At 43.5% G+C, this 19,680-nt stretch overlaps 1 long non-coding RNA gene across 1 annotated transcript in view; it reads left to right on the top strand.

Annotated features, from left to right (window-relative positions):
• LOC123491495 overlaps positions 1 to 19,680 on the top strand; it is an 81,928-nt gene that overhangs the window by 20,488 nt on the left and 41,760 nt on the right. The window contains exon 2 of the long non-coding RNA XR_006661342.1: positions 17,675 to 17,755. This is a non-coding gene — a long non-coding RNA (uncharacterized LOC123491495). The remainder of the gene's footprint in view (positions 1 to 17,674; positions 17,756 to 19,680) is intronic.

Raw genomic sequence — 19,680 nt, 5'->3', positions numbered from 1 at the left:
AAAGGCAGAGAGAAAAATGTGCAGTTTTGTAGCTAATATCATGCTATTTTACACATTTTGCCATGAGGCTGAGAGAAGTGTGCAGCTTTAAAGCTCATTCCCTGTTATAATGTCTTATGACGTGTTCATATGCTATCTGGGAAGCCCAACCTCCGGGGGGATCCCAACCCCCCTAAAAATCCTGTGGCCCCCCCCGCCTTGTGGGGGTGTGTGCTACGCCACTAGCTGACTGTTGAGATGTGTTTTGAATATGTGTTTTGAAGATATCCCCCCCCCCCCTAGATTTCTGTCATTCCATAACAAGGTCCACAGTCTCCCTTTGTCCCTCTAGCATTCCTCTGCTCAGTAGTATTGACTGGTTCTGCTGGGTGACTGGTGCCATATTGCATCCATTTATCATCAGTACGACAGAGCGCTCCGAACGTCCGATCCTCTTCACCAGACATTTGACAGCCACTTCTGTACGACAAGGCCTTGTCCATAACTAGTGGCTATGCACATCCTACACATGGACACATCCATAATACAGAGCAAGATCTCAGTGTTCAAGCCCTTTTGGAGGATTCTTTTCTAACTGGAACAATGGATGGAGGGTAATTTGAACTACAAAAATTATTGTTAGATTTGTATTTAGCTTTTATCACTTGATTTAGGTGCTATGTGTTGAAGGTGGTTCAGTGAGCCATGCTTATGTGATGAGTAACCTTGGCTGAGACCTGAAGACTTGCGCTGATGCCTAGGCTTTACCTCAACCGGCTAACACCCATCTGCTCGCACTATGTGGTAATTGGTTAACTTGCAACTGATGTCACAAGCATGCAGTTAGATCCGGGCTTCCCAGTTACTCACAGGTCATGGTCTCATAAATTACATTTACATTACATTTACGTCATTTAGCAGACGTTCTTATCCAGAGCGACTTACATTATATATATTTTTTTCATACCCCCTGTGGGAATCGAACCCACAACCCTGGCGTTGCAAACACCATGCTCTATCAACTGAGCTACATCCCTGCCGGCCATTCCCTCCCCTACCCTGGACGACGCTGGGCCAATTGCGCGCCACCCCATGGGTCTCCCGGTCACGGCCGGCTACGACAGAGCCTGGATTCGAACCAGGATCTCTAGTGGCACAGCTAGCACTGCGATGCAGTGCCTTAGACCACTGCGCCACTCAGGAGACTATTACCACAATGAAAAAAAATACAAATTCATTCAAGATGAACTGTTAACTTCCAGTGCTGTACATGCCAAATGGATGGCTACATATCAGCTCATATCTAGACAGATGAAATAATTTATGAGCATGCTTATCATACTGAAGCATTGTGAGACAACAGTAGGTAGCTAGACTATGAGCTCATTTTTTATCCCTCACAGTTAAACTCCCACCCTTAATGATTTAATAGACACTCGCAGTCATGATATTGTTGCAGCAGTCTTCGTCCCAAATGGCACCCTATTCGCTATGTAGTGTACTACTTTTGACCAGAGGACACCGAGGGAATACTGAGCCATTTGGATAGAATGCAGTTTAAGTCACTCTTAATCTGCCAGGGTCCTTTAACATCTTTATTCCTGCAACTGTGGCTTTAACTTTAATGTGATATCAGCCGGGATATTTCTGTGCCATTCCTGTGGCTACAACTCCCCCCAATGAACAATTAGCATCCCTAATTGATTGAGATGAGAATCATAGATTGCTTTGTGCCGGGCAAAACTTATCTGATTCGGGGAGGCACATTGCGATTATATATTTTTTTCTTTCAACCCCTTTGCAGTAAGAAATGTAAGCACCTCACTGCGGTGAATCTTTTTTTTTTGTATAGTTTGCGGTGGCGGTGCGGCCAGCGAGACCAAAGGTCCACTTACTGGCTCCGCTGTCAGAGATGAGTCGATGTGAAAGGTTACGGTCTCTAATCTTGTTTATGTTTTTGGTGGTGGTAAGCCCTCTGCAAGCCAGCTTTGTGTCAAACACAGCTGGGTAGCCTCGTATAATTGCAGCTGGGCAGAAATAATTTGAGCAGCAGCTTGAATGCAGCCACTACACCCAGGTCACTAACTGATTTCTATCTACACAGGTTTTAGAACAAATGTGTCGCATGATAAATCGTCATATTCTGGCCACTTTAATAATAAAATGGGAATATGGCTGTGCACACGTGCCAGTTGATGCGCTGGGATCAAAATAAACTGATGTGACGTTGGCTTACAGTACATTAACTAATAATATACAGTGAGGGAAAAAAGTATTTGATCCCCTGCTGATGTTGTAGGTTTGCCCACTGACAAAGAAATTATCAGTCTATAATTTAATGGTAGGTTTATTTGAACAGTGAGAGACAGAATAACAACAAAAAAATCCAGAAAAAACACATAAAATCCTGTATAAAAGACACCTGTCCACAGAAGCAATCAATCAATCAGATTCCAAACTCTCCACCATGGCCAAGACCAAAGAGCTCTCCAAGGATGTCAGGGACAAGATTGTAGACCTACACAAGGCTGGAATGGGCTACAAGACCATCGCCAAGCAGCTTGGTGAGAAGGTGACAACAGTTGGTGCGATTTATTCGCAAATGGAAGAAACACAAAATAACTGTCAATCTCCCTCAGCCTGGGGCTCCATGCAAGATCTCACCTCGTGGATTTGCAATGATCATGAGAACGGTGAGGAATCAGCACAGAACTACACGGGAGGATCTTGTCAATGATCTCAAGGCAGCTGGGGCCATAGTCACCAAGAAAACAATTGGTAACACACTACGCTGTGAAGGACTGAAATCCTGCAGCGCCCACAAGGTCCCCATGCTCAAGAAAGGACATATACAGGCCCGTCTGAAGTTTGCCAATGAACATCTGAATGATTCAGAGGAGAACTGGGTGAAAGTGTTGTGGTCAGATGAGACCAAAATCGAGCTCTTTGGCATCAACTCAACTCGCCATGTTTGGAGGAGGAAGAATGCTGCCTATGACCCCAAGAACACCATCCCCACCGTCAAACATGGAGGTGGAAACATTATGCTTTGGGAGTGTTTTTCTGCTAAGGGGACAGGACAACTTCACTGCATCAAAGGGACGATGGATGGGGCCATGTACCGTCAAATCTTGGGTGAGAACCTCCTTCCCTCAGCCAGGGCATTGAAAATGGGTCGTGGATGGGTATTCCAGCATGACAATGTCCCAAAACACACGGCCAAGGCAACAAAGGAGTGGCTCAAGAAGAAGCACATTAAGGTCCTGGAGTGGCCTAGCCAGTCTCCAGACCTTAATCCCATAGAAAATCTGTGGAGGGAGCAGAAGGTTCGAGTTGCCAAACGTCAGCCTCGAAACCTTAATGACTTGGAGAAGATCTGCAAAGAGGAGAGGGACAAAATCCCTCTTGAGATGTGTGCAAACCTGGTGGCCAACTACAAGAAACTTCTGACCTCTGTGCTTGCCAACAAGGGTTTTGCCACCAAGTACTAAGTCATGTTTTGCAGAGGGGTCAAATACTTATTTCCCTCATTAAAATGCAAATCAATTTCTAATATTTTTGGCATGCATTTTTCTGGATTTGTTTGTTGTTATTCTGTCTCTCACTGTTCAAATAAACCTACCATTAAGATTATAGACTGATCATGTCTTTGTCAGTGGGCAAACGTACAAAATCAGCAGGGGATCAAATACTTTTTTCCCTCACTGTAAGTCTGTGGAGCTCGAACTGAAATGTGGCATTTGAAATGCTGAAGCGGTGTAAATAGTGAGATGGCGAGCAATTCTGTTGTATTAGTTACAAATGCACTCTGCCAATTTATCAACCTGATATTTCATTTATAATAGTAACACAGAGATGGCTGCATTTAACTAATTACAAAAGCATCCAGTCTTTCCATGACTGTCTAGCACAATCTGAAACTAGGCTTGAATCGACACGCTTATTTAAAATAACTATTTGTCCTCTCACCTGATGCTCTGTCAACCCCACTCAATAGAGACTCCCTTGACACGTAGGCCTAGTATTCTGTACAATACATGCCTCAATACAATAGGCAGCCACTTTTTCCTTCCCTAATCGGCCAAAACCTCCATCAAAAGAGGTAGGCACTTTTGGCCACCCACTGCTTGGCTTTAGATTGGCTGCTTGTGACCCTATTGAATTCATCATTGGCTACAAACGGAGTACAGCCCTCTGTCCAATGAATCCTCCATCATGAAGTGGTCAATAACCTGGCCTTCCATATAATCATTGGGAGTGTGGGATACGTGATGCTACTGCTCCTACCCCGGAGAAGGCTTTTCACCCCGCGTTTGACTGATGACTTTGACTGTCTTGGTTGGGGGGGAAATTTGGATTGGAAAGACTGTCGAGAGCAGTTTTAATTGTACTGACAATAAAGGATGAAATTGAACAGGAATGAAATGCTTTTGGTGCATCGATCTTGCTCTGGACTCCGCCGAGACAAAGGGAGAGCGAGAGAGAAAGGAGAGAGACAATTGTAACCTTCTCTCTATCGCCTGGCTGAATGCAAATTGAGCACCTGCGTCACTCTTTCTTTTTTAATAAAAGGGAAAAGCACACCGAATATGAGAGCACCTCTCAGGCTCTCAACCATCATGTCCAATTAGAGCATGTCTCTGAAAGGAGCATGGACAGAGCCTGGACTGTGGCCATACAACCACTTTATACACATCTTATTTTATGATGTTTGGATCTGTTTTGGCAGATGACAAAGGTTGCCAACCCCAGATCCTGTACTGTTGTCTCTCGTACGACAAGGGTGGCCAACCCCAGGTCCTGTACTGTTGTCTCTCGTATGACAAGGGTGGCCAACCCCAGGTCCTGTACTGTTGTCTCTCGTATGACAAGGGTGGCCAACCCCAGGTCCTGTACTGTTGTCTCTCGTATGACAAGGGTGGCCAACCCCAGGTCCTGTACTGTTGTCTCTCGTATGACAAGGGTGGCCAACCCCAGGTCCTGTACTGTTGTCTTTCGTATAACAAGGGTGGCCAACCCTGGTCTTGAGGGGGCTGCAGTGCCCTGCTGGTTTTTCTTTCAAGGCTCTCTGCCCATCCGATTAACTGAAGCCATTATTTTCGCAGTGTCACCCCACCTGGGTGTCAGAGATTGACTGGGTCCTTAATTGCTTTCAAGGCCCCCTAAGTAGGATTGTGGCTCCAACTCTATTATACAGGAGTTGGCTCTCCCCAAATAAAATTGCTGGATTTCTTTGAACACAGATAACAGTGCTCAGCTTTTGTATGCTTCTGAATGAACAATACATACCCACTAGAACTTCATCCCAGCCAGGAGATCTGAAGTCACACACCAGCAGATGCAGAGAGTCCTCATGCATAAGAAACCCCTCTCCGACAGCCATCTGTCTCCCTCTGTCAGTTACCGTGCGCCCGCAGTTTGTTTTGTTAGCGCCGAATGCAATTTTAATGGCATGAAAAACACGGCATTCAATCTCATGGTCCTCACACCTCATTCTGACAAACTCATTCCTCAACCTATATTTGACCTGAGTAACAGAAACCAGAACAATCTCTACTGAGGGTTCTGTAACTCTGAGTAGGTCTGCCATTGCTTAACTGTGCTATACTGTTACCCCACAAGACTGCTGGGTTGAATTATGATGCCGGGCTAAATTAAAAAGTTGAACCTCCTTTGACCTTAAGCAAGAAACCCTAACAGCAGTAGCATGCCAGACTATGACGGATCAGTCATAACTCTCCATGGTCTGACAATAAAATGAGGGCTATTCTGTTGGCTGTGCAAAGTGGAAGTGCGGAGGATTTGAAAAGCAAAGTGCACATTGACGTGAGAAAATTACAGACAGACAGACAGACAATGTATAGACTTAGCCAATTGTTGTCTCGGTTGTTTTACTTGCAACACACCCAATTAGAAAAGTGGCCAACAGCGAGAGAGTGAGAGCTCGCAATTTGCTTCAAAGAGTCCCAGTGACATTAGTATGCAGCCCCATGTTCTTCAGTCAAGCATAGAGAACCGCTACCCACAACATACTGCCTGCCATTATGATTGCTTCTGCCCTTTTTTCAGCCTGAAATGACTGAATTCTTTATAATTGTGACGGAATATCCCAGTTCATGGTAAGTATACTGCCCAAGTTTATCCGGCCAGCTATTGATGACTGGAATCATGACTCTGCTTGAGCAATTCATCACAATGTCACCCTCGGCAACGCTCAGAGAACGCGATTTATCTGAGGACTTTTCATTTCGAAGATGCCAAACACTCTTTGGTTTTGTTGAGTTTTCATTTGAAACACAAATGTTTACCACCAACACCGCTATTTACTCTCTCCTGCAAGCTTTAACAGTATTCCTCCCAGGCTAAACATTAGCAACGGGCAGCTAGCTACCTGATGAGGACATGGCCCTTATCTCTCCCTGCCCCTAACAAAAATTGAACATGTTTGCCGAGGCACAATGTCACTTTACAGCAGTCGACTGTCAGTTCTTATCACGTCAGCCACCAGCAGAGAATAATGCAACAGGTCTTCACCAAAACAGAGATGCCTATCATTCCATCCCTTGGTTATTTCGAGCCAACGTGTTTAATGTAAACTAGGCAACACAAATGTGATTTACTGGGTTGATAACCTGCGGATTTAGGGATTACACGTTCAGTGACCCTCCGGGACATTGTGGTGAATTACTGTACCCTTTTATAGGACTTAAGAGGTCTCATACGGAATTATTGGCTGTTGTAGCAAAGTGTTACAGAACCCTTTTTCTGCACATACTGTCATCATGCCTTTGGCTACTAGTGGTATAGGCCTTGTCAGTAAGTCATATGCTTAACTCCTTTCACAATCTCGGTTGTTTCTGGCATCACACCCTATGACTATTTCCAGGCACCATTCAGAATGTCTCTTTTGGTCAGTCAGTTTTATTCATTGATTGCTATGGGAGATCGTCCACTTGTATAGTTAGAAAAGGCTCTATAATATCTAACACCTTATAACTATCATTATTAAGCAATTAATATTCTAGCATTTATATACAAAACAAGTGCACACTTTCTTTCCCCATAGTTTGTGAAAAGAACCAACATGACAGTTAGTCAATCATGAATGAATACATTGTTCACCCCCTGCTGAGCATGGAATTCACATGGCCATGTTTTTGTAACTGTAATCCAGCCCTATTGAATCCCAGATTTTTTGGGGGGGTTTAATCAGAAGTTCATTCTATTGTGCTTCTCCACATGTAAAGCCAGCCATAGATTTATGCCTGGCCTGAGGGATGGCTGTCCAATTTTACACATGGATGGCTGCTCTGCCTGCGTTGTCTGTGTTTTAAAAGCCTCTGTCAGATGTACGTTTAGGATGTATAGCAGCGCGGCCCGTGTGTAATTCTTCCAGACATTGACCATTTCTGTCAAAGCCCACAGCCAGCTTGTGCTGTGCAGTGCTATGATTTGCGACGTAACGTCCGTGTGTGTGTGTGTGTGTGTGTGTGTGTGTGTGTGCATGCAGGCACAGGCTCATGCTCTCTACTGAAATTCCTTTCCTGTTTTCCCCCGTCATTATTCTTTTTGCAGCTACTCAAATTTTAACTACCTCAAAGGTCAAAGGGCATGTCTTGTGTTTTTGCTAATGGGAAATGAATACCAAACTGGGAAATAGGGGAGTTGTCGGGTCAATTACGTCTGATACCTTTCAGTGTTTTTTTTTTTTGGAGGAAAAACTTTACACCCTAGCTGCCTTCCCAGAACTGATACATAGTGAGCTGATAAGAGAACATGTGAAACTTTGATATGAAAAGAAGTCTGTGATAAATCAAAAAGGTTGTCCATTGAAGTTAGGTGACTTGTTGTATTACACTGTGTCGTATTAGGAAATAGTTAATATGCCACTAACAAATGAAAGACAAAATAGCACTCTGATCATAGGAGGAGAGCCTTCCAATCAACTCCATTATGTAGTCCAGTGTCAAATCAAAAGTTAGTCGCGTGTCATTTCAACTCCCAAGCCCTCTCTTCTTAATGTCATTCTTCACCTGGACAGGCCAATCAACATTATCGCAATGGGACTTATACACATGTCCACAATGTGATATGAAAGAGGGACATGTTCCCTTTTGTGTTATGATGGTAGATCAATACAAGGTCAAGCTACCCATTAAGATGTTGATACAGGTTCAGTCATGTCTGTCTTTGGGTGTGTCCCAAATGGCACCCTATTCCCATAAATAGTGCACTACTTTTGACCAGGGCCCACAGGCTCTGGTCAAAAGTACTGCACTATATAGGGAATAGGGTGCCATTTGGGACACAACCTGCATGTAATAGTAGTACGAAGGCGTTGACGTTGTTCGTCACCTCATGGAGAAATGGCCACCCTTTCTAACCTCTCTGTTACAGGGGTCCTGGGATATCTCGGCTGTCTTCCACAAAGCCTGAATGGGAGCATTGTGTGTGCCCTACCCCGCTCCTGGTCTGGGTGCCTGCTTGGGTCCCACACACCTGTCAAGCCATGTCCATGGCGCCTCCGGCTCTGACAGTCTCCAGAAACCCCCTATACACACACACTTAAACGTGTCCACACACATAAGTGCACACACACACACGTACACACACACATGCACACAATACATACAAGGTCTTGGGCTTTATTGGAAACACACCTCGGCCCCCTCACCTATGTCAATGTTGCATTCAATGCCGGGGTCGCCCTCTTCTGAGGGGGTCAAGTTCCATATTGGGAGGAGGTGGAGGATGTGGGGGGTTGAAGGTGAGGGGCAGTGTTGGTTGGTCAGAGCACACACACTTACACATGGAAACAAGACACTAGACGTGCCTTGCCAGTAACTCGATCCTCAGTTTCAATCAGTTGCAGATTTGTTTTGTAACCCATTCCCAATGCCCAAACACTGTTTTTGTGTCTGTGTGTTGCAGTGCTTTTGTGGACATGTTGAGTTTCATATCTGCATATTATTCCTCCACGCCCCCACACAAGCAAAAAATTAAGATTAAAAACAACTCAATCGAAATGTTCAGAAATATGCACTTACATATGTCTTCAAGTAAGGTCTTCAGATCATTTTCTTTTGCAGTGGAATGGGCATTTGCATTCAACAGTATTATACTCTAATAGTCAGCATTGATATTGATCACGTCTCCTTGCCCGACAATATCACCCTGCAATGCTAAGTGCCGTTATCATGAGAGAAAGAAAATAGCTAAACGGCTGATTGTACATGCACACGACACTGTAGCCCTCTGAAGGACCTCCAGTGTCAAGTCCCACACATCACCCATACAATTTTCTCCTCTATTGACTTTTATGTTCCGCCGCAAGGTTGGTCATCCCAGTGAGAGTATGTATGTATTCCAAAGAAAGAATAGCATCATTACCATAATTATATTCCATCTAAAAGATAAACACCATTCTCTTCCCCACACCTTGCCTCTGAAGCTTTGGTAAAGGGGGCAAAATTGTGGTGTTGACGCTAGTTCGCCTTGGCCGCCTTCGTGGGAGTCATCTTTGAAAGGTGTCTTCGACAAGGTGTTTTGCATGTTTACTGTAAATTGTGGGGTTGACGCTAATTCGCCTTGACACACACAAAGGTGGCCACTTTGAAAAGTATCTACAGTGAGGGAAACAAGTATTTGATCCCCTGCTGATTTTAAACGTTTGCCCACTGACAAAGAAATGATCAGTCTATAATTTTAATGGTAGGTTTATTTGAACAGTGAAAGACAGAATAAAAACAAAACAAAAACAGAAAAATGCATGTCAAAAATGTTATAAATTGATTTGCATTTTAATGAGGGAAATAAGTATTTGACCCCTCTGCAAAACATGACTTAGTACTTGGTGGCAAAACCCTTGTTGGCAATCACAGAGGTCAGACGTTTCTTGTAGTTGGCCACCAGGTTTGCACACATCTCAGGAGGGATTTTGTCCCACTCCTCTTTGCAGATCTTCTCCAAGTCATTAAGGTTTCGAGGCTGACGTTTGGCAACTCGAACCTTCTGCTCCCTCCACAGATTTTCTATGGGATTAAGGTCTGGAGACTGGCTAGGCCACTCCAGGACCTTAATGTTCTTCTTCTTGAGCCACTCCTTTGTTGCCTTGGCCGTGTATTTTGGGTCATTGTCATGCTGGAATACCCATCCACGACCCATTTTCAATGCCCTGGCTGAGCGAAGGAGGTTCTCACCCAAGATTTGACGGTACATGGCCCCGTCCATCGTCCCTTTGATGCGGTGAAGTTGTCCTGTCCCCTTAGCAGAAAAACACCCCCAAAGCATAATGTTTCCACCTCCATGTTTGACCGTGGGGATGGTGTTCTTGGGGTCATAGGCAGCATTCCTCCTCCTCCAAACACGGCGAGTTGAGTTGATGCCAAAGAGCTCGATTTTGGTCTCATCTGACCACAACACTTTCACCCAGTTCTCCTCTGAATCATTCAGATGTTCATTGGCAAACTTCAGACGGGCCTGTATATGTGCTTTCTTGAGCAGGGGGACCTTGCGGGCGCTGCAGAATTTCAGTCCTTCACGGCTTAGTGTGTTACCAATTGTTTTCTTGGTGACTATGGCCCCAGCTGCCTTGAGATCATTGACAAGATCCTCCTGTGTAGTTCTGGGCTGATTCCTCACCGTTCTCATGATAATTGTAACTCCACAAGGTAAGATCTTGCATGGAGCCCCAGGCCGAGGGAGATTGACAGTTCTTTTGTGTTTCTTCCTTTTGCGAATAATCGCACCAAGTGTTGTTACCTTCTCACCAAGCTGCTTGGCGATGGTCTTGTAGCCCATTCCAGCCTTGTGTAGGTCTACAAATCTTGTCCCTGACATCCTTGGAGAGCTCTTTGGTCTTGGCCATGGTGGAGAGTTTGGAATCTGATTGATTGCTTCTGTGGACAAGTGTCTTTTATACAGGTAACAAGCTGAGATTAGGAGCACTCCCTTTAAGAGTGTGCTCCTAATCTCAGCTCGTTACCTGTATAAAAGATACCTGGGAGCCAGAAATCTTTCTAAATGAGAGGGGGTAAAGTACTTGTTTCCCTCATTAAAATGCAAATCAATTCATAACATTTTTGACATGCGTTTTTCTGGATTTCTTTGTTGTTATTCTGTCTTTCACTGTTCAAATAAACCTACCATTAAAATTATAGACTGATCATTTCTTTGTCAGTGGGCAAACATACAAAATCAGCAGGGGATCAAATACTTTTTTCCCTCACTGTACAACTCTGGGTTTTACACATTGTGGGGTTGACTAGTTTGCTTGACACACAAAGGCGGCCATTTTTTCTACATTTTTTCTTACTCACATAAGTTGTGGGGTTGATGCTTGTGTACCTTGACACATACATTTTTGAAAATATATCTTTAGCGAGAAGGTGTTTTACACACTCCAGATTTCCCACCCACCTACCTTCTCTCATTCTGTGAACATAGCAGGGATATGAGGAAGCCTCCTCTGCGCCTCTGCTTTATCCATCAGCCTTTTCATAGGACACACAGGGACCACAGTCTGCTTGTCTGCACACTCGATACACACATACACACAGACAACACACACACACACGTCAGTAACACACATCTCGCATAGCTCAAGGTTCAGCCGTTCACTAATAAGGCCATTAAGGGCACAAGCATGTGGGAGCCTCCAGCAGAGTAGCTAAAAGGTTGGAGGTGTTATTGGACGTGCACCCTTCTCCACCTCCACTCAATGTCATGCAGATGGAGAGACAGGGAGACAGAAGGAGAGAGGGTTAGGGAGAGGGATAGGACTGAGACTATGAGCAGAAATGCAGAGGGAGATTTGAGAGGTTGACACTAGAGAGAAAGAAGAACGATAGGAAAATGCAGAGGGAGGATGGAGAGAAGGACGGAAGGGATGGGGTGAGAGGGAGAACGATAAGATTATGCAGAAGAACGGAGCGAGATGGAGTGAAAAGAAGGAAGAAAGGAAATACATTATCTGTCCGCACTTCCTCTGGCCTGGGTTGCCAACAACCACAGTCAATTGTTATCAGCTTGCCTGCATTTAATTTGACCCTTGGGTCTAGATGCTGCCTATGCATAGTTTGTGTGTGTCCTGCTTCCCCATTCACGCCTAATGATAGCCTCTGCTAACACCCCTAGACTGACTCGGCACATAATGTTTGACCTGCTGAGAATTACTGGAATAATATTTGCCATGTGTTTAGCGTTGTTTTTACCCACAGGTAGATCTCATTACTTGAATAAGGTTATCAAATCAAATTGTATTGGTCACATACATTTTTTTTTATGGAGGTCTAGATGGAGGTCTATTTATGGAGGTCTAGACCCACCACTGTTGTTATATAGGCTACTGTGAGTATTGCAACTCAGTTTGCAGACTCATTTTTTGGAAACCATGATGTTTTGTATGAATAAATAGCAAGTATTCATAGATTTGATGGACAAAACTACCATGGCGTCTCTACTCCATAGTATGTATAGACAATGTCAATTGAGCACTTTGTGTGGTATCCACTCTCTCCAAGCTGGTCCTATTCATAACTAAGACACTTCAATCACAATGCATTTTCTCTACATTAACCTTGTCCATATAGCCTCTGGCTGTGTTCTGGCCTGTAACAACCCATGAGTTGAGAGACTAGGTTCAGCCATTACCACGTTTTGTCACTGTGTTGCTAGTAACGCACACTAGTAACGTGTGTGTTTTGGTCGGCGACGGGCAACAATGGCTTAGTGACTCCTGTCCTGTGACTTCACGTCTGACCTCTCTCAGCACATTCTCCACTCAGCTGATAAAGTAAGCCGCTCTTTGATGAGCTCCGAGGACCGCAACAGCTACGCCTTTTGTGTAGGCTTTTGTGTGGCCACGAAACAGGCCGTCGCCCTGCATTAGTCATTAGTCAGTCATTAGTCATCAGTCAGTCATTAGTTATTAGTTGCCCATTAGTCAGTCATTAGTCAGCCATCAGTCATTGGTCAGCAATTAACCATTTAGCCATTCTTTAGTCATAGTTAGCCATTAGTCAGTCATTAGTCAGCCATTAGTAATTAACCATTATACATTAGAGCAGTCATTAGCTATTAGTCATTAGTCAGCCATTAGCCAGTCATTAGCCATTAGCCATTAATCAGCCATCAGCCATTAGTTAGTAATTAGCCATTAATCAGCCATTAGCCTTAATCAATCATTAGCCATTAATCAGCCATTAGCCACTAGTCAGTCATTAGCCATTAGCCATTAATCAGCCATCAGCCATTAGTCAGTCATTAGCCATTAATCAGCCATTAGCCATTAATCAGTCATTAGCCATTCACCATTAATCAGTCATTATCCATTAGTCAGTCATTATCCATTAGTCAGTCATTATCCATTAGGCAGTCATTATCCATTAATCAGTCATTAGCCATGAATCAGTCATTAGCCATTAGTCAGTCATTATCCATTAGTCAGTCATTATCCATTAGTCTGTCATTAGCCATTAGTCTGTCATTAGCCATTAGTCAGTCATTATCCATTAATCAGTCATTAGCCATTAGTCAGTCATTAGCCATTAGTCAGTCATTAGCCATTAGTCTGTCATTAGCCATTAGTCAGTCATTATCCATTAGTCTGTCATTAGCCATTAGTCTGTCATTAGTCATTAATCAGTCATTAGCCATTAATCAGTCATTAGCCATTAGTCAGTAAATGTGTGCTCTTTCTCGTTTTCCTTTTCACTTTTCTTTTTAGCAGACCTGGGGGCCTGTTAGGAATGGGCCTGTTAGGAATGTTGATGTGATAACCCTTCGATTAGCCTATGTGTCGATAGAGTGCTGTAAAACCTAGATTGAAGCAGCTACAGTAGGCTGTATGAATGGACTGTAAACTCTGTATAGTGCGCTAAAAGCAGTTACAGCAGAATATATGAATTGTTTCGGTATAGTGCACTAAATGCCTGTGAATAGACTTGGGTTTCGCAGCGCACAGTATAGATTAGCCTTTTATGTCTGTCGCATTGTGAAGACTTTGAAGGTCCACTATCTTGGGTTGTACAATGGCCGTTTCCTTGGATGCAATCATGGTATGATTCAAACCTGAGGCCACACTCGATGCCTGTACATTTGCTGATACAATTGTTGTACCCTCAATGCACTGAAGCTGATACAATGACAACAAATGGTAGCCTTTTTAAAGAAAGTGACGTTTCAGCTAATGAGGTTTCTTTGGTTGATGTTGATTTGAACCTTGAGGAACCTAGATGAAAAGCGTCTCGGGCAGCGATCTTCTAAGTTTCTCCTTAGTTTCGTATTCTCAGCAAAAATGTTGCTTTCAAGAAGGATAGGATACTCTTTAGTCAACACGGCAATGATATAAATGTGTATTCTTCTGTGAAGTCTCCCCACAGTAATACAACAACATTGTCTCAGAGACCTGTAAGTGAGTGATGAAAGGCACATTTGTCTCTGTTTCACAACCCTTTGAAGAGGTTTTGGAAGCGCCTATCCCCAGTCGCCACCACCACTTCTGTTCCAATGAAAGTAGTGGAAGAAATCCAACATCTGGCTGAGAACACCTCAGAATGCGTAGCTCAGACATAGAAGGATAAGAAAAAGAGAGAGTAAAGTGAAGGAAGTGTTCTTACCATGAACAAAACAGAAACATTGGTATAAAGATCAATTTAATCTGCATGTGGAGCATCAAGATCACTCGTGCGCTGGAGTTTGCCTTTCGAGCTCCTGAGTGGCGCAGTGGTCTAAGGCACTGCATCGCAGTGCTAACTGTGCCACTAGAGATCCTGGTTCGAATCCAGGCTCTGTCGCAGCCGGCCGCGACCGGGAGACTCATGGGCGGCGCACAATTGGCCCAGCGTCGTCCAGGGTAGGGGAGGGAATGGCCGGCAGGGATGTAGCTCAGTTGATAGAGCATGGCGTTTGCAACGCCAGGGTTGTGGGTTCGATTCCCATGGGGGGCCAATATAAATAAATAAAAAATATATATGTATTCACTAACTGTAAGTCGCTCTGGATAAGAGCGTCTGCTAAATGACTAAAATGTAAATGTAATGTAAAGTTTCTTTTCATGATCGTACACAGTTGTTCTCCATGTACCTGATATAATGCTAGGCGTGTAAGTTATATCATTTTCAATTTAGTTGGGGGGGACCTTCAAAAAGCTGACAGATGCTATGCCTCTCTGACCACCAGCCTGGTTTTACAGAATCTAACAACAACCTCCGCTTTGATTGGACGTAATGACTAATGTACGTGATGAAACACGCGCTACTGGTTAGGAAACAACATTGGCTCAGACGATGTGTAGACCGTCTAGACCAGCGGACCAGCGGTAGAGTGCCCTTAGATCTTGGGAACAGGCCGCACTTGACCGTTGCACTTGAATCGGAATCAAAGGGAATACCCTGCCATCTCCCTCAGAGCATTAAAACTCATGGTACCCTTCGCCAGCTCATATCTGTGTGAAGATGGATTCAGCAGTGTTCTCGTCTGCATTAGTGCCGCGTTCAAAACAACTGGGAAATCGGAACTGGGTACTCCAAAATATCCAACTTCCGACATCAGTGTGTTCACGACAACTGGTAACTCTGGAAAAAAAACTTGCTCCAACTGGGAAAAATCGTTTTGAATGGTCATCCAACTCTGCATTCCAACTCGGAAACTCTGGCCTCTTTCTAGTGCCCCGACTTTCCGACCTGAAGATCACTGACGTCATGATTTGACCTTGTATTTTTCAGAGTTCCCAGTTGTCTTGAAAGCACCGTAAAACCAAATATCGATCCAGGTTGGATGTGACATCCATTCGTTTTTCAGAGTTCCCAGTTGTCTTGAAAGCACCGTAAAACCAAATATCGATCCAGGTTGGATGTGACAGCAGAAATGAGGTGCGCACTGTTGACCACGCCCCCTGACTTTGAGAAGCGCGGATGCGACATGCATCAAGCACACCCATCTCATTAGTGGTGGTGAGATAAGAGACATTATGTCAGACTAATTTGCAATTGACTGTCATAGCCATACATTAAAAGTATGTGATTGTGAGTTAAGACAATCAGAATACTGTTAGAATGTTTTGCAATTGACTAACATAGCCCCAAATAAAGTTAACATTGGCTGTTAATTACATACTTTTTTTCACATGGTTGGTTTTGCCAAATTTTCAGATATCAAAATGGGGTCGTCAACGAAAAAAGTTTTGGAACCCCTGGTCTAGACGCCAATTTGTAGTGCAGGGTGTCGGTGTCACCCGTACAACATTTTGATATTAAAATGAAGCACTTGCAAATCAAACGGAAATGTGATTTAGTGAGTGTTGTTTCGATTATTCTTTCAGATCGGTTCATTTTTAAACCACATACTGTATTAACTGCTGTGACAGCTGTTGACAAATTACATGTTACATTGATTGGTCTGAGCAGGTATTTTCTATACATTCTCAAAGCTATAGCATGAGTAATATCATAGCCGGTCAAAGATGCCAGTTGGTAATGCAATATAAAACAACAAGGCATGAGAGAACTGCATTACTGCGATATAATTCTTCCATAAGGATAATGGTATTGCTTTATTGATGTAGGCTAGGATACAATCTTGTATATATTTGGTCTGATAAGACCACAAAATCACAGTCTACTCTTCTGTTAAAGCAAATTGGAATGAAATTGCATTTATCATTTGACCAGTGCTTATCCAACCCCTCGTTTGATTCCGGATTTAACCCTTTGTATGATTTATTATTCCGATTCAGATGTGTGGACTTCTGTTGCGTCTGCATACATTTAGTGTTAGCATTTTAAGGGAATCCATTTCACAGCTCCTGTTGATGCCACAAACAATCCCATCATTCCAGGGAGAGGATGACAACACATGTTTTGGTCCGTGCTTTGGTTGCACACGCGCACACAAAGAAATCATGGGAGTCTGTATTTCTTTTTTTCAGTTACGCACATTTCTGAAGAATTAATTATAGGGGAGTTGTCGTAAATCATATTAATTCAGCTGTAATTAAACTCAGCCTCTTCACCTCTTCAAAATGTGAAAGGAAAGAAACAGTGCAGCGAGAGAATGATCGAAAGAGCGAGAATAAGGGAGAGGGAAAGAGTAAGAGAGACAGCTATAGAGAATAAGATAAATGGAAAGAGCAATACAAAGGGATGAAGAGAGGGAAAGCAAATGCGAGGGACAGATTGATACAAAGACTGAGAGAGATATTCAGCAAAAAGGTAAATGGTGGAAAGAAAAAGTGGTCATCAAAATGCTGATGTCGTATGGGGATATTTACTGCAGAGTGTTAATGCAGTTTAAATCAGGCTCTTTGTCCGGCGGCCATCAGAAAGGCCCTGTTGGGTCCAAATAAATCAGCCATTAAACGCTGATGTGACCTGAATAGCGCTTCATACATATATAATCAACACATCGCCAATAGAGCGCACCCAGATCACTTGAAACATTTATGAGGATGCTGCTAAATAACTTCTAATGGGCAACTGAAGATACACCTACAGCTAATATGCAGCTAAAATATACATGCAAATGATCGTGTATAATCATGTTGTTAAAATACAATTTTCTAAATGATTCTAACCATCCATATCCTTATCGTCATGGATTAAATCGATTCATTATGTTGTGAATATCTTTTATTTATTTATTTTGCTCATTCAAAAGTCATTTTGGATGCTAACTGATTTATTTCTCTCTGTTCTAGGGTGGGATATATGGTTCTAGTCTCTGAGATGTGATTTACTGGATTTGTAAGGCGCTTTGACAAGAGAAGAACCACTGACAGGTATGTGACAAGTCAATCCACTTCCTCATCAGATCAAACAGAGTTGCGATTATCATAAAACAATTCAAACACAGATAGTCATGAACACTTTATTTAAAAAAAAAAAAATCAGCTTGCTACCCTCTTCGAGTGATTCAACCGACCTTGACAGAAATTCCTAAAAGTTTCCTTTGAAAACATGAATATGCAACCCGGCAAGATTAAAGACACATGCAGTCTCCTACACAGTATTCTAATGACGAGCATTCATTGGGTCCAATTTCACTTGTTTCCTTGTGTGCGATTTGATGTGTTGATGGTTATGGAAATGGTAATGACCTATGATAAGTGGTCATTAACATATGCAAAACTACGGGACATCCCCGGTAAGCAATCCCCCTCTGCATCGGGCGAGTTTTCTGGTCGATAACCACGCACATGCAACAAGCATGTTAGGATTGCGCTCCCTGAAGCAAATTATGTTTTCGGCGTAATCATGCAAAAGTGCAGCTGGCTTCCATTTTGCTGTGCCTCGAGTCTCTACCCGCCCCACGCCACCCCCCTCCACCCGCACCTTATGTCTGTCTGTCTGTCTGTCTGTCTGTCTGTCTCTCTCTCGCTCTCGCTCTCTCTCGTCCCCCTTCCCCACACTCGAACATACACACAACCCATTACTGCAGGCTGTGCGTTTTTCAGTAAACGCCACCCCCTTCTTGTTTACGTTTTCTTATCGCTCCGGATGTTTCTTCGCTTTGCCACTCTAAGAGATTGAGGCGAAGATATCGCCGGCTCATCTGAAAAAAACATTAGCCATCGGTTGTTGATGGAGTGACTTAATCGTAAACCGTGGGATACGGCGGGCGGAATACGTCATTATCAACAGCGGTTTATAAATTCAGCGAAAGGTGGCATGTCACCTTTTCGAATAACTCCACAGGGAATCACACCTGGAGCAGTGATGCCAATTTAGCAATTGTATTGCTAGATTGAGCAACCTTTCAGACTACCCTGGCAACTTTTTTTTCAAACAGCACCTAGCAAAAAATGTAGCTACTTTTTAAAATGTATTTGGAATTTTTAGCAACTTTTGAAAAGTGACTCAAACGCTAAAATGCACGCATTTGTCTAAGCGCAGTGGTCTAAGGCACTGCATCGCAGTGCTAACTGTGCCACTAGAGATCCTGGTTCGAATCCAGGCTCTGTCGCAGCCGGCCGCGACCGGGAGACTCATGGGCGGCGCACAATTGGCCCAGCGTCGTCCGGGGTAGGGGAGGGAATGGCCGGCAGGGATGTAGCTCAGTTGATAGAACATGGCGTTTGTAACGCCAGGGTTGTGGGTTTGATTCCCACGGGGGGCCAGTATATACAAAAAAATACAAAAAAAAAGAAAACAAATATTCACTAACTGTAAGTCGCTCTGGATAAGAGCGTCTGCTAAATGACTAAAATGTAAATGTAAATGTAATTTTCCCTCTAAATGACACAAAAACGATTTTTGACGCAGTTATATTATTACGTAATGACGTCATCACGCAATGACATCACTATGTAATTTAGCAACAAATCGACCTGCCTTTAGCAACTTCCCCTGAAAATTAGTTGGCAACACTGACCAGGAGGTTTTGCAAGTTACAGTACATGGCACCCTGGCAGTCAAGGGGATTTGAATGGCATATCCTCCTCAGCCAGGTTTTTCAGAAAACAGTGCAGGCGTTCATGCTAAGAGTATTCTATGAGTAATCCCCTGTTTAATGTACAATAAATATGCATTAATGGACCAGCCAGTCCTTCCCTCTGCACAGTATGGAATGAAGCAAGGGCAGGAGTCAAATCTAATTGGCATATTAGTCGCAAGGTGTCAATGAAGCTGTGGCACATTTGAATTACATGGGAGAACAGTGGGGTGTAATATTGAGTTGCTCCCCCTTTTTCCCTCAGAACAGCCT

Source organism: Coregonus clupeaformis, chromosome 8 (genome assembly GCF_020615455.1).
Source record: "Coregonus clupeaformis isolate EN_2021a chromosome 8, ASM2061545v1, whole genome shotgun sequence".
Classification (NCBI taxonomy): domain Eukaryota; kingdom Metazoa; phylum Chordata; class Actinopteri; order Salmoniformes; family Salmonidae; genus Coregonus; species Coregonus clupeaformis.
This window is presented reverse-complemented; position numbering and strand designations above follow the sequence as displayed.